The sequence below is a fragment of the Octodon degus genome, unplaced genomic scaffold (assembly GCF_000260255.1).
Source record: "Octodon degus isolate 3935 unplaced genomic scaffold, OctDeg1.0 scaffold00127, whole genome shotgun sequence".
Lineage (NCBI taxonomy): Eukaryota > Metazoa > Chordata > Mammalia > Rodentia > Octodontidae > Octodon > Octodon degus.
The window spans coordinates 4,439,684-4,454,690 of NW_004524703.1; positions in this window are offsets into that span (position 1 = coordinate 4,439,684).

The window sequence follows — 15,007 nt, forward strand, 5'->3', positions numbered from 1 at the left end:
AGCTATTGGGATGACAAAAGAAATCAAAGCCACAGTCCTTGTCTTCAAAGAGATTACTATCTATGAAAAAGAAAATGCGGTGGCTGAAAGTCAGAGAAAAAAATGTATTCCTATGTGCAAAATAGCATGATTTGCAACACACACACACAGAGTACTGAGAACAGGGTTGTGTTTTGTATGACTCATCTACATGTGTTTCAAACATGCCAAACACCCCCTACTGTGAAACCCTCCCTACAACTCAGTCTTCTCAAACAACTGCTCCACCCAAGCCTTCCCTTTGTCATCTGCTACTGCCATGCCTCTACCTTCCCATCCTGCACTTGCTCCTGAACCTTTGCAGGTAAATTTAAACCACTGCTCTCCACCAGGGAGAATTTAACACTCCTGCCTACTCTGGGAATATGCAGATCTCCAAGGTCCCCATATTGGGCCGGCTGTTCCCTTTCTTTGGTGTTTTTTGCCCCACCTCTCCCCTCCCCCCTTTTTATGTGTTAGGTATAGGGTCTCACTACACAGTTTGGACTCATAGTGATCCTCCTGTTTTTCAGCTTCCCTAACGCTAGGATTACAGGTATGCACCATCACGCCCGGACTCAGGGCGAAGCCAGCGGGATATGTAGAGTAGGGCCAGGGATCAAACCCTGGTCCCTGTGCTTGCCAAAGCAAGCACTTAGTTTGCTGAACTATTTCATCAGCTGCTCCACTTCTTGATGACTACTACATTCAGGTCTCCAATCTTAACTAACCTGTGGTGTGAAGAGACTCTATTTCCAGTTATCTACTATATGGTGCTATCTCTTGAAAACCTTAGATAAAGGATGTCCCAAGTAGACTCATCCCCTTCCTCCTCAAACCTGCTTCTCCTCAGTCTGTGTGTCAGTTTCTTCATCATCCTGTGTCTCTCAGGAATCCCTCCCATGAGCCAGAATCTCAGAATTAGTGTGTATCTCTCCTTCTCAATCCAGCTGTTTCCCAACTGCGTCTCGACCTGTTTCCTGATCATTCTACCCTGATTGCTTAAAATCTGCTGGACCACATACTTAGTCTTGGAAACCCCCAAAGGTGTGAACCCCAGCTTTTTAGGCAAGAGCTCCAGGCCCCTTTTCACTGTTCTCAACTCCCTGTTTCCTGTCCTTTGCCTCTATTTTAAAAAAATCCTAGCAACACCAGCTTTACTGGTTTCATATTTTCTTATTTTCCACAATGATTCTCCATTTGTCGTGGACCTCTGGTTTTAGATATAAAATCATACTCACGGTCTCTGGTGAGAAACATCCTGGTCCAACCTACTCCTGTGATCCCCTCTGGCCAGAATGGCTCCCAACTCCTGACTTCTGTGCCTCTGTAATAACATTACAATTTACACCCATATTTGTTTTGCTGGACTATAAGTTTCTTGAGGACAGGATAGGCTGACTATTCTCTACTCATCTCTGAATTCCATTACAGGCACATCATAGGAGCATAGATGGAAAGAGTGTGATACATAGCCGAACTATGCAGAAAGGACTCAAGGTGGTGCATGCACTGCAGAAATGCAGAGGGAGGGCAGGGCTGTTGTGGGTTGAGTCAGTGCAGGAAGCTGCATCACCAGCTGTATGCAGACGTTGTAATTACACGTCCTAAAAACAGGAAAGTGCTGATTACTTTGATGAAGCCTGTCTCTTTATTCCTCCCAGTGCCCTGGATTCCTCACTTACCCTGTTACTTTTTCGTAACCCAGCTGGGATGATACTGCCTGTAATACTAAGAAGAGTTATCCAGAAGATCACGAGAAGCTCAGCACAGCCGCCTGATATAGTGAGCCAACAGGCTCCCTGCATGCTCCAGCCAGGAGTTTGGGAGGCCCCCTTTTTCTGTTTACTTGGACCAAAGGAACCTTGGAGCTGTGTTTGGTCCCAGGGTAGCTCCAGAATCAGAAGTGTTCATCATTTCTATGAGCACATACCCAGGGAGTGTTTGATCATAACCTCTCCCCAGAGCCAACTCTGAAGCCAAGTGTGAACAGCAGTGTATAATCCTGGCTGATGCTCAAGTGCCTTGTTGGGTTTTTCCAGAGCAGTATCATGGGCCTCTCATCAGTTGTCCTGTTTATTGTTTCCTGTCATGCTATCATGTGATTGGAATATTGCTGTCCTTAAGGCTGTGTCCCTTTGGTGCTATGAGCTCAAGGTCTGGTCCTCTTTTCTCCTGGCTGTGCCTCTGGCCAGCTCAGACACCACTGGGTTGTCCTGCAGCATTAGCTTGGATGTGATTTTCCCAAAGGCCCTTGCCTAAGCTGTTGATCACAAGCTGTGTATGCAGCTCATGCCCTAATATGAGTTCTGTGAAAGATGCAATTCAGATCTGGCACTTGCCCAAAGAAACTCCGTCCATCAGAAGGAGTTGGGTCATGCTAGCAATTATCTCATGCTGGATTGGGTAACTTGTCCTCTTGTATTCTCCCCACTCCAGCCCCTCTTTTTTTGGACATTCAACCTTACTTCATTTCTCCTCCAGCTGCTGCAGGCCCTAGATGTTCCAGAGGAGCTGCTCACAGTGACTGGCTTTTCATCATGAGGCAGTGTTGGAATAGTGAATTCTGGCCACAGTGTTGCAAGTGATCTAATAGCGGTCCCCAAGGGAAAGTACACCTTGAACCCCAGCCCCCTTCAGCATGGGATTATACCTCCAGAGATGCTTCTTGAGGTCTTACTGACTGCTGGATCTTTCTGGAAGACATCTGCAGCACAAGCAATCTTCCATTGCCTGGATGGTGTCATCCATTGTCAGCTAGAGACATCACCAAAACCACCTTCTGGTTTCTCTGGACTCTGGTAATTTCTACTTTAAAGCAATAGAAACATGTTAGAGTGTGATAATATTCCAGTCTAAGGGGATCAGTAATCCATATTGTACAGGGCCCATGCATTCTTTTGCATTTCCAAACCTGAAAGAAACCTACAAGCTTCCGGAATAAACAAAAAGAAAGACCAGAACAAATAAATGCCTGAGGAAAAGGTTCTGTGGTTCCAGGAAGCTTCTGCTTCTACCTACTGATACACACTCATGCAAACACGTTCTCCTCTTCTCAACTCAGTCTTGTCTCCAGTGACAGATGATAGACAGATATATGGATAAACAATGCCAGAAAAATCTACATCTTATACTTCTTAGAGAAGTCCTCACACTATGAAGACAAATCCAAATCTCTCATGTGTGTTTAACATGCTAAGCAATATTCTGGAATTTCTATCATCCCTGCTCATGTAATTCACCAACTATCACCTTCCAAAAGTCATGGGACAGAGATTTCAGCTCCCTCCCAGACAAATATGTGTAATTTATACAGTGTCTTTAGTATGGCAGCTGGCTTGTTGGATATTGGGGTTTTGAGGGTAGAGATTTTTGTTTGTTTGTTTGTTTACTTTGCAGTACTGGGGATTGAAGCCATGTCCTTCACACTGAGCTACGTTTTCAGCCCCTTTTTTATTTTTATTTTGAGGCAGGGTTTTGCTAAATCACTATGTTGTTGCAGCTGGGATCAAACTTGTCATCCTCCTACCTCAGCCTCCTAGAGTGCTAGGATGACAGAAATACTCCAATTTGCTGGTGTTTTAAACTGAGTCAGAAGTGTTCAATGAGAAAAAAAAAAAGTGGTCATTGAGGAAGGTAGCTCCTCTCCAGCATGGGCTGCAGTCCCTTGAGCTTCAGATTGCCACTTTACTCTAGAGGAGCCAGAGTATTACTACCGCCCAATACAGGGCACTTAGCTGACCCTTCCCCCTCTCCAGTATACCTGCTGCCATCTATCTTGCAGCCTTGAGTCAAAGAGGGACTCCACTGAGAATCAGCTGATGTCATTCTTGTACAGCTGGGTGGCAAATTCTTGACAAAGCACTTTCTATAAGCCACCATGTGGGAGTGCAAAAATAACAATAATAAATAACGCCTCTGAGTCATCCATCAACCTTTGTGGGTGCCACCTCCGTATTGGATGTCATGTGTCTGCAGTGTCCCCCAGAGTCCCTGGTTGGGCTGTACAAGCTGGAACATGTCCCTTCTCCCCATCTGCCTCACACAGCCTGTCTGTCCTGTTCCAGAAGCCAGGCCAATTTCTTTCCAAGCTCCAATGAGCAAAGTAGACTGTACTTCCCCAAGTCCTAAGCTTGCCTTTGGTCTTTGCTGAAAACCATAGCACTTGCTGTGCGAGGATGCTCTGCTTGTCTTGCTAGCCTTTAGTCCAAGCCTCACTGCACTGGATTCCCAAAGACCTTGAGTCAAGTTGAGTTCATTTTGGAAACTGCCTCCACGAGGACAACAAGGCCCAGCCACAAGAGAGTATCTAAAGACAGAATGGTCCATTTCACTGGTCGGTGCCTCCCTCTCCAACTGTGCTCCTCCTCTTGCTTAGCTAGATCCAAGGCTTATTTTGCATGCATATCTCTATGGTCCTGTCATGTTTTTTTCTCTAAAATGCTCCCCAAAGTCTCATACATTCAGAGGTGTAGCTTTTGGAAGGTGATCTATTGATGAGTTCATAGCTTTATGTGTTCCTAGCAGGCAGAGTCTAATTGGAGGTGTGCTCCAGCAGGTGTGACCTTGAAAGAGTGTATTCTCATCCCTGATTCCTCCTTTCTCTCTCTGCTTCTTGGTTGCCTTACAGTGAGCAGTTTTTCTCTACCATCCCCTCCTATCATGCCATTTCTGCCTTGGAGCCAGTTAACCAGGGACTGAGCCCACAGAAACCATGAGTCAAATTAAATCTCTCTTTTAGGTTGTAGGTGTCTGACACTTTGACCCAGTGATGGGAAAGTGACCACTGCAGACCTTGCCTGCTCTGAACATGACCAAAACTTCCACTGGCAACCCACTTGCAATGTATGGCCTCTTCCTTTCTCTAAAGCTTGTCAGTTAGGGTCCAAGGAGCACCAAACCATCAGAGACATCAAACACAGCCTAATTCACAACTTCCATGTCATGCAGAGCAGAATTCAATGATCAGGAACCCATCAGAGATGGAAAGGAGGCTAGCTTTAATATAGTGGCAGTACAAAGGGCATTGATGTTTCTGTGGCACAAGTTAGCAAATCTGGTAACCTACTGAATATAAAAGAAGAAGGAAGAGAAGCCTTAAGAATCACACTGAGGGGGGCTGGGGAGATGGCTCAGTGGAATAAGCGCTTCCTTGGTAAACGCAAGGACCTGAGTTCAATTCCTGGTTCCGCAGGAAAAAAAAAAAATAAAGAATCACACTGAGGGCTTGGATCTGAGACATCCAAATTAGGAAGCAAAGCAGGACAATGACCTAGTCAGGGTATAGTGGGATGAAATGAGCCTGCAATGGCTTTGGGACTAAAGTAACTAACATAGAGGAGGCTGAGAGTACAGCTAAGTCAATCAGAAAGCTTAGTGCTGATGAGAGGGGAGAAAAGGAAAAACACTGATCATCTGTCCATGAAGGAAGGCACAGCGGGGAAGAGGAGATGCACACAGAGCACCAGCACCTATCACTGCCATGTAGACTGCAAAAACAGCCCCAAGCCACAATCTTCACATGACATTCCCTGAAGTGTCCTGCCAGCCCAGTGGCATCCATGATTGTAAAGTGCCCATATTCTAAATAAAGAAACTGAGGCTGACTGAAGAAGTCTCCCCCAGATAGCTGAAGCAGAAAGACAGGATAGAACAGAGTGAAAAGAAAACACATGAATTGAGAAAAAATTTTAGCCAAATATCCCTCAGACAAAGGACTTCTATCTAGAACATATAGAGAATTTAACAAATCAGGCCCCCAAAGTTCAAAGACCCAATCCAAAAATGGGCATCTGAGGTGAATATATACACTTCTCAGATGAAGAAATACAAATGGCAAATAAATATATGAAAAAGTGTTCAACATCACTGATCATTCAAAAAATGCAAATTAAAACAACACTGAGATTTCATCTAACCCCAGAAAGAATGGCTGTTTTCAAGAAGTCAACCAATAACAAATGCTGGAGGGGCTGTGGAAAAAAAGGAACCCTTCTCCACTGTTGGTGGGAGTGTAGACTGGTGCAACCACTATGGAAATCAGTGTAAAGATTCCTCAAAAAGATAGGATTGGAAGCCTCATTCAACCCAGTTGCTCCTCCCCTGGGTATTTTTACAGAAGAACTCAAAACATCATACTACAGCAATACATATGCTCCCATGTTTATAGCAGCACAATTTGTCATAGCTAAATCTTGGAAACAACCCAAATGCCCATCAACTGAGGAATGCATAAAAAAGATGTGATAGTTTTACACAATGCAGTATTACTCAGTTATAAGAAAAAGGCAAATTCAAGGCTTTTGTGGGTAAATGGATGCAACTAGGGACCATACTTACAAGTGAAATAAATCAGACCTACATGTGCAAACATCATATTGTCTCACTAGTATAAGAACATGAAAGAGTAAATAAAATCTATAAAGTACAATACTGTGAAAGGGAAAGGATCTGATCAAAGGGAAAGAACAACTGAGATGAGGAAAAAGACAAAAGAAAGAAGAAAGGGAAAAAGATATATTTATGTGTACGTATAAGATAGGTTGGAAAATTGTACTGCTGATTTCTGCTCATCTACTGAAAGGAACAGTTAATGCCTACTTTTTTTCTTCTCCTTTTTAATTTCTTATGACTTTTTAAAACCATCTTGAAGTTGATATCCAGTAATATAAACAACTAATTTGAAGACAACATTATGTAATGTAACAGCCATGGTTGAATTCCTATTACTTTGTTCAGTGAAATTCTGTATTGTTTCTAATTTTTTTTATTGTTTTTTATTCTTTAAAAACAAAACAGGTGATTGAGACGAGAAGAAAATGAGATCTGGTGGGAGCTGGTAGAAAGGAGGGTGAGGGGGTCTTGGGAAGCTGATAGCCTGAATTCTTTCTATGCTGGGATTAAAGCAGCTCTGGCTGGTGACAAAGAGCAGACACAGGATCTGAAGCTGAGTGGCTCATTCACAAGATCCCACTGCAAAACATGCCCCGTGGAGGCTGTAGGTGACATGGGTGCAGCAGGGGGCTACAGGGGTCCCTTCTCCCTCAGTCTCTTGGAGTATTGTATTCAAAGGGAATGGCTGCCTTAGAGCAGAGCATCCAGGAGCGCCCATTCTCCTGGTGCCTCTGCAAATCAGCACTGTGGTAGAGAGTGGCACCCTTGCTTCTGCCCGCCTGTCTTTTTGAAGCATGTATGAGCTACAAATAGACACAGCCCACATTTTGCTACAAAGATATATTCCTTGTTTTTCCCCACTTGCCAAGTTGAATTCTAAGCTGATGTTTTATTTATCTGTGGTAATGAGGGAGGGGGATAGCCATGCATAATTGGTATCTGAAGATAAGCCAACAGCTTTGAGCCAAAATTCCTATGTCCTTTCCCACCAGTCTTTCCGCCTATGAGGTTTAAAATGGCAAACTGTCTAATCTGAGTTTCATTAGTTCTTTGTTCCGTGTCCCTGACCTCACACAATGAACTAGGAATGAAGCCTTTCAGTTGGTCCAACATACAGTGCCTGCTTAGGACACCTTGCAAGCTGTGGGTGTCCTGTGCTTAGGTGACCTTTGTCACAGCATGGTAAACTAATGCTCTTTCATCTACCACTGACGTCTTCCTGCTAGCGTTGGAATAACACTTGGAACTGCTGATGAAAACACTGATTTTGCATAAAGGAATGAAAGAATGAGTGAATGAAGTGGAAAACCTGGACAATTCATCTGACCTGAGAAGCAACTATTATATAAACTTCTGAAAAGTGATCAATATGCTGCTCTCACTTTTTAATTTCCAGGTTGCTAATCAAAGACTAAAACATATTCCATTGTGTGAGATGTTCTGGAAGATTTAACAAAATTAATTAAGTAAGATTAAATGAAATTGGGGCTGGGGAGATAGCTCAGTAGAATAAGTGCTTGCCTGGCAAGCGCAAGGTCGAGTTCAATCCCTGGTACCGCAAAAAAAAAAAAAAAGAAAAAAAATTAAATTAAATTTACCAGGGATTGCATATAAACACATATACTTAAGTGTTTTATTTTTTGCAGTGCTGGGGATCGAACCCAGAGTTTTGAGCATGCTGGGCAAATACTCTACCCTTCAACCACATCTCCACTCCTAGTTTTCCTTTTATTTTTAAGTACAGAGGTAAAGGATGGGAAGGATATGCTTTAGAATCAGAGCGGAAGGACCTCAGCATGCATCAGTTCAGTATTTCCAGAGGAATATTAATCTCAGTGATGTTCAAAGACTTTTCTTAGTCAAGGTTATTTTTTTCAGAACCAAAGTCCATTCAGAGAGTCTTAAAGGGGAGCTTATTGCAGAGGAATTTTATGAAAACCAGTTGCTAAATGTATGAGGGAGCTATGGGTAAGCCGCTGATTCCTTTCTGCCTTTCTCTCTTTGTGGGGCCTGGTGGCTCCTCTCTTGGTTTCTGGACACTCCACATTCTCTACAAACTGACCTCGGTTTGCTCATTAGAGATGTGATTGGGCCATAATGGCTCTTCTTTCATAGATACTAGGAAGGCCCTCTAGTGTAGTGTTCAGGCCTCTTGCCCAGCCCCTTTCTACAGCCTTCCTCTCCTCCAGCGGGCACAGCGATAAGCTGTCATCTTGGAAGACCCCAGCGGGCCACCACACACATAAGGGTCTTGACCTCACGCTTCCCAGCCCCCAGAGCTGAGAGAAATAAAGGTCTGTTCTTTATCAATTACCCAGCCTCAGATATTTTATTACAGTAGCACAGACCAACATATATACTTCAGGAGGGCTTTAAGTGGCATTTTCCTAATAAATAACAATATAAAGATCTAATGTTTATTTGCCAACTTTTTATCTTCTTTAGAAAAAAGATCCAACTTTATTGTTTAGTTTTACTCTATTTATGCATGTGTGTTTTCTTGTTACTGAGTTTTAAAAATTTCTTATGTTTGTTGGATAAAATCTTTTAAGTGTATGTTTTACAAATATTTCCTCCCTGTCTGAGACTTCTCCTGTCACTGTCTCAATAATTTTTTTTTCCGGAACCGGGGATTGAACTCAGGCCCTTGCGCTTGCCAGGGAAGCGCTTATTCTACTGAGCCATCTCCTCGGCCCCCAATAATATTTTTTGAAAAAGAAAATTTTTAGCTTTGATGATATTCAGTTCATCATTTTTTTTCTTTCATAAATTGTGGCTTTGGTGCTGTATATAAAGAAATCCTTTCCGAAACCAAAGTCATAAAGATTTATTTTCCTATACTTTCATGTAGAAGATTTGTAGTATTAAGTTTTCAACTTTAAGAGTATGATCTACTTTCAATTATTTTTTTACACCTTGCAACTTAGATCAAAACTTACTTGTGGAGTTGGGGATTTAGCTCAATGATACAGCACCTGTGTGTCAAGCATGAAGTCCTGAATTTGATTCTGGGTACAAAAAAAAAAAAAAAAAAAAACACTTACTTTTGTATGTATACACATCCAATTCTTCCATCACCATCTGTTGAAAAGATTATGCATTCACTACTGAATGGCCTTTGCATCTAATGTGAAAAATCAATAGTCTAGCTATTTGTGTGACTATTTTAGGGTTATTTGCCTATCTTTGCGTCAATAATGGATCATTTCAGTTAGTGCAGCTTTAGATGAAATCTTGCAATTAGGTAATATTAATCTTAACTACTTTGTTCTTCTTACTCAAAGTTGTTTTGGTTATCCTAGGTTCTTTGCATTTGTGTATATGTTCTAGAATCAACTTTTTACTTCGACAAAAGAACTTGCTGTGATTTTTATTGGCATGGAGTTGAATCTACAGATCAGTGTGAGAAAAACTGATCTCACCATGAGTCTTCAGACTCACGGATATAGTATCTCCTTACCTTGGCTTATGTTTTCTTTACACTGCTTACAGAATTGGGAGGTCTTCCATGTTCAGTATTTGTATATCTTGTGTTCTGTGGAGTGTTTCATATTTTGGTAGTTTGCTACTACTGTATAGAAACAATTAATATTTGTATATTGATCTGATATTAGCTACAATAGCCTTTTTACATAATCTATCACATTATATTCATAGGTAATCGTGTCAAAAAATAAAAGCACCTTTACGTCTTCACCTTCTGGATTCTTTTTATTTATTTTTCCTTGCTTCGTTGCACTGGCAATAATTTCTATTAAATTCTTGAACAGTAATGGAAATAGCTCCCGAATTTAGAAGGGAAAATTTCAATCTTCGACTATAAAGTATGACATTACCTACAAATACTCATCAATGTTCTTTGTCAGATTTCTTCTCTTCCTAGTTTGCTGAGTGTTGCTTTGTTTTGTTTTAAGTGAGGAGTAGATTTTAGATTTTTTCATATTTTTCCTATGTCAGTTGAGATGAGAATGTGTTTTCTATTTTATGATTGATACTACTTTGTATTACATCAATTAATTTTCTGATAGGAAACCAATCCTCCATTCCTGGCATAAACTCTACATAGTCTTTACTTATTTTCCTTTTGTATGTTACTGTATTTGATTTGGCTACATTTGTTGGGTTTTTTTGTTTGTTTTTGCATCTGTGTCAAGTTTTTCTTCTTATCTTTGGTTTTGGTATGAGTAAGGGTGGTTTCAGATGTTGAAAAAATACTCCTTTCTTTTCAATTTTCTGGAAGAATTTCTGAAAGCTATTTTTTTTTCTTTAATGTTTTATAGTACATGTCTGCTGGTAATGAATTCTTTCAATTTTTGTATTTTTGAAAATAATCTTTATTTTCACTTTACTTTTGCTTTTATTCTGAAGGCTATTTCACTGAGTTATAGGTTGGTAGCCTTTTCACTTAATATTTTAAAGTTGTTAAGGACCGGGGTTCGATCCAGACATGCTGTGCTGGCCCCGCCCCCTGGGCACGCTGAGACAGTGATTGAGACTGGGCGTGGTGGCCCCTGTAATCCCAGCGCTTGGGGGGCTGAAAACAGGAGGATCACTATAAGTCTGATCTGTGTACTGAGATTCTGTAGACCTTGTACTAAATACATTTTTTTATGTTAAAAAATAAAGTTATTTGACTCTCCTTTTGCTGACACTGTTTCCTATTATAAGTGCACTGTGCTCCTTATATAAGGGGTCAGTAAAATATAGGATGAATGTTTATTTTTAAAATATTATTACATAAAAATGACATGTTGCCATTAATTGTAGCCCAAACACTCCCCCTCACTTCAAACACTTCAGCCGTTGCTCTTGTCACTTTCTGAAGCAGGTCTGGAAGTCCTCCTTCCTGAGTTCTTTACAAGGAATGACCCCAAGTAACAGTAGAGTCCACGCTGCTGCGGAGCACCGTCCGACAGAAAGGCAGGTTTCCACAGCATTACCATGTCCTCGTTCACCTTATTCACAGGATCTGGCATTGTGCAAACTCTAACTTAAAGTTAATGGTGGGCAAAGGTAGATGCATTGAATCATTTAAAATAAATTTGACTTTAATTTGTTTTTAATCATTTAAGATAAAGGCCTAGCAAAAATGGAAGCATTTGCATTATACACATTCAAAAAGTTTAGGAACCAGATCCAGGCACGGTGGTGCATATCTGTAGTCCTAGCTACTAAGGAGGCTGAGACAGGAGGATTCCTTGAACCTAAAGTCAAAATGGTGGGCAAAGGTAGATGCTTTGAATCAATTCAGGCCATCAAGTCACCCATGACAGCTAAAGATTTGCAAGAAAAAGAACTTGCAGAGCTGCTTCAGAACATGGCAAAAATAATGAGAAGCAAGGAGAAATACTTAGGGGAGAATTAATGATAACATGTCTTTTACTATAATGAATTTTTAAGACTGCAATATGCACATATTTTTCAATCAGACCTTGCATTTGTTACCCTGTGTGTAAACTGTCCTTTTACTTTTATTGCTTTACCTGATTTTCAGTGTTAGTTCTATTTGTTGTGCTCTACTACGTCTTTTTTCATAATTTTTGCTCTTGAGGTACATCGAAATTTTTGGATCATGGGATTAAAACTTTCTCTAAATTTGGAACAAAGTTTGAGCATTATTCTTTAAAAATGTCTCTGTCCCCAACCCTTTGGGAATACTGTTATACGAAAGACTTGAACCAGTCCCAGTGCTTACTGGTGCTCTTTTTACCTTTTCAAAATTCTGTTCTTTTCTGTGTCTCATTTTGGATGGTTTTTCCTGCTTATGTCTTCAAATTGACTATACATCTATACAGCTATTGTTCACCCCATCCAACCCAGTGTATCTGTCACTTCATAGGCTGTACTATTCATCTCTAGAACTCGTTTTTTTTTTTTAATGTTTCATTTCTGCCTTATATTCTTCTCAAGAAGAGGGTCTTGCTATGTTGCCCAGGCTGGCCTTGAATTCTAGAGTTCAAGGAATCCTCCTGTCTCAGCCTCCTTAGTAGCTAGGACTACAGATATGCACCACCATGCCTGGATCTGGTTCCTAAACTTTTTGAATGTGTATAATGTAAATGTTTCCATTTTTGCTAGGCCTTTATCTTAAATGATTAAAAACAAATTAAAAGTTGATGATAATATGTCCAATTCAAGTTTAATACTGTCAAGTTTTAAATTAGGGAGTTTTTAACTTTTTTCTGCTTACTCCTCTTTTCTTAGGTTGTTAAAATAGATATACAGTCAAAAGTTATAATAACTGTTTCAATGTTTTTTATGCTTGCTTTAGTACCTGTGTTAATTCTGGGTGGCTGAATAAATATCATTTCTCACTAAGTTAAGAACCAAGACTCCTTGGAGAAATGGTTAGTTATAGGTACAGGACAAAAATTGTTCAAGATGCTCTTGGGGCATCTTCTAGCACTAGAAAGAAAGAAAATAACCAGATTCTATTGCTTCTGAGTTTCCATTTTTGCTAGGCCTTTATCTTAAGTAATTAAAAACAAAAGTTGATGATAATATGTTGAATTCAAGTTTAATGCTGTCAAGTTTTAAATAAGGGAGCTTTTTAACTTTTTTCTGCTTACTCCTCTTTTCTTAGATTGTTAAAATAGATATACAGGCCAGGGAGATGGCTCAGCAGTCTAAGCACCTGCCTGGCAAGCACAAGGACCCAGGTTCGATCCCTGCTGCCACATGCCATGCCAGTCCCTCACCGAGCCAGCCACCAGAACTTGGCATGGTGGCGCACGTCTGTAATCCCAGTACTGGGAAAGCTGAGATGGGAGGATCACTAAGAGTCTGAGCTGTGCAGCAAGACCCAATACCAAATAAATAAGTAAGATAGATGTACAGATAAAACATAGAATAGCATGATGTTTGGGATTCAATATAAAAATGTCTACAAAGCTGAAACACAAATAAAAGGAATACCATAAATGAAATGTTGCAAAATCTTGAGAACTGTTGAATTTGATAGGTATATGGGAATATCATAGTTTCTTTATGTGTGTTTGAAATTTTTAGATTTAGGAGTTTAGGGTGGGAAGAGATAAGGGGGGAGAGAAAGAAAGAAAAGGGAAGGGGGAGCAGGGCAAGAAAGGGAAATGATGGAGGGGAGGAGAAAGGGGAGGGGAAAGAAAGGGAAAGGGGAGAGGAAGAGAAAGGGGAGGGGAGGGGAGGAGATTTGCCTAACAGCATTTATTTCTTTCTAATTTCTCCCTTCTCTTTCCCCACCCAGGCTAGGGCAAAATTAGCTCATTATCATTTTGCTCTTCATATCCATCTTAATCTTTATCTTTTACCCCAGGGATTTTTCTTACTGTCGTGGAATTCTAATAACGAATGTAAAAGGATATTACGGGTTGTCAGCATCTCTAGGTGTTCTGCAGCAGAGAGATGTCGGATAATCCAGTCCGTGTTATTTTTGGAAATGGAGGCTTCCTGCTGCGCTGCTGAAGTAGGTTTAATTGTCTTGAGGATGCAGAGAAGCAGGCTACAAAGTGGCTATTTCTTTGCGAAGCACCACCACACAAATACCTGATACCTTGGCCTGAAGAGAAGAAACGAATGAAGTTAACCTCTATCCTCACACAGTGAAGGGGGGAAAAAAACTTAAGCCATATTCCCTGCCTTCTCTGAGCCATTATAACAAGCTGTGTGTAAAGAGGCTAGTGGGGTGATTGGGGGGAGGAGTAAAAGCATTTTGCTCTGATTTTACCTCAACAGCAGGGAACAAACAGTCTTTAACCAGGCGAGGACAGCATCCCCTTAAGCTGAAAGCTAAGTGGTTACAATGCAGGAGTTCCTTTGGTCCCCAGAGCAGAGGTCTCCTCTTCCTGCAATGCGGGTGGAGGCGGAGGGCAGGGGTGACAGGGTTGTCCTCTCACAGCAAACATCAGAGCACTCATTTTCAAAACCTAAATCAGGTAGGCCCTAAAAGAAGAGATGAAATCGGAAAAAAAAAAAAAAGTACCGATGGTCTCAAAATTTAAAGAGGGAAGTGGATGCTCTGGGTTTAGGTAGACTAATGTGGGAATCACTTCTGAAGGGAAAAGAAGCATTTTCTCCAGGCAGGGTAGATCCCCGCATGCATGCACCGCAGCGCTTAGCACCGGGCGCGGCAGGGGGTCAGGAAGCCAGTTCAGCAACACAGCCCCAGCCGGGCAAGCACACACGGCTGAGTTCAATCCCAGATACCAGAAAGCAGGAAGGCAAGCAAGCAAGAGAGAAATGATGCAGCACCAAGCTCTTCCTCTGCTCTCCTCTGCAGCTGGCTGGCCAGCTCGGCCTCTCATGACATCCTCTCCAGATATTCAGATCTGTGGCCTGTTAGTGGCTAGGTCAACAAGACAGTTCTGGTATGAAATATTTATACTTAATTGGCCTTCTGTGTCTGTCTGTGTAGTTTCGCCAAGCATTTAATAGTTTCCATTGAGTAGTCTTTACTCTTTTAGGGGAAGAAAGCTAGTGGGAAGGAGCTGGGGGAGTCAGACACAGGGCATGGAATGCTGTGCCCCCCAGCCAGTGGGCGCACTTCCCAGGTTGGACACGGCAGAAACGCCGGCCCTGGCTTGCTGCGCCTCAGTGTCTGTAATAGCTACCTTCCCATGAC